The sequence below is a fragment of the Brassica oleracea genome, unplaced genomic scaffold (genome assembly GCF_000695525.1).
Source record: "Brassica oleracea var. oleracea cultivar TO1000 unplaced genomic scaffold, BOL UnpScaffold01233, whole genome shotgun sequence".
NCBI lineage: Eukaryota > Viridiplantae > Streptophyta > Magnoliopsida > Brassicales > Brassicaceae > Brassica > Brassica oleracea.
The window spans coordinates 1-1,098 of record NW_013617783.1 but is presented as its reverse complement, the minus strand read 5'-3'; positions in this window follow the sequence as shown (position 1 = coordinate 1,098).

Genomic DNA, 1,098 nt, shown 5'->3' with positions numbered 1-1,098 from the left:
TATTTTTCTTATATGTTACATTTTGAATTTTTTAAAACGACTTTAAATTACAAAAATTTAAGTTTTCCTTAAGTATACGACTAAAAACATTAAAATGACATGTATCAATTTGATGGTTGATTTGAAAGCTTTCAAAATCATATGCAAGATAAAAGTTAAAATAATTCAACTGTGAAAACAATACTGTTTACTTTTTTCAAGAATGTGTTCGAGGGAAAAAATAAGGTTTTTATGTTATAATTTGTTTAATGTCCAATCCGATTAACCCATGATGTATTAATTATAGTTTTGTTCCATCATTTTTAATAAAAACTGATCTGATCCATCGGAAAAAAATTATATAATAACAACAAAAAATATTGTATATATATAAATAAAATTATCAAATATATAAAAAAAATTATCGATAATATATAGAAATAAACTCACCCTGCGTAATGAGCAGTTCTTATCCTAGTTTGGAGTAAAAAGCTTTTATATTTGAGTGCTTTACGTTATGGTATACTTTAGGCTCTCACTCTTAACGCTTTAAATCACTTTGTGCTTGAGGTGTATTTTGGATTTTATTATGTGTGTATTTTTAGTCCAAAATACCCTTATAAAAACAAGTGGGCTCCTGACTAAAAACATATCTAATTTAGTTTGGTTTTAAATATTAATTTACTTTTTTTATTGTAGTTGATTTTTTGGTAGGTTTCAACAACCGTCGGATTGGTAAAGAAGAAGAAGAAGAGTGGTGTGTGGATGTGGTAAAGATTGGTGTATCATAGATATCATATGAGATGATCAAGGATTGAGTGGATGTAGTAAAGATTAGTATGAATATAGATAACAATATGGTCATGGATAGCATATGAAATGATCAAGGATTGAGTGGATGTGGTAAATATTGGTGTGATCATAGATAATATATGTAAGGGATGTTTTTTGCTGGTTGTGGTCAAAAACAAATATTAATTGAATTTGCACATTCTACACAACAAAAAATATAAAAAAACAAAGAAAACAACGTAAATGGAGTTGGTGTGGTCATAGACATCATGTAGAGATGTGTAATGACCCACCATCTCCACCATCCCCACCATCTCCACCATCTCC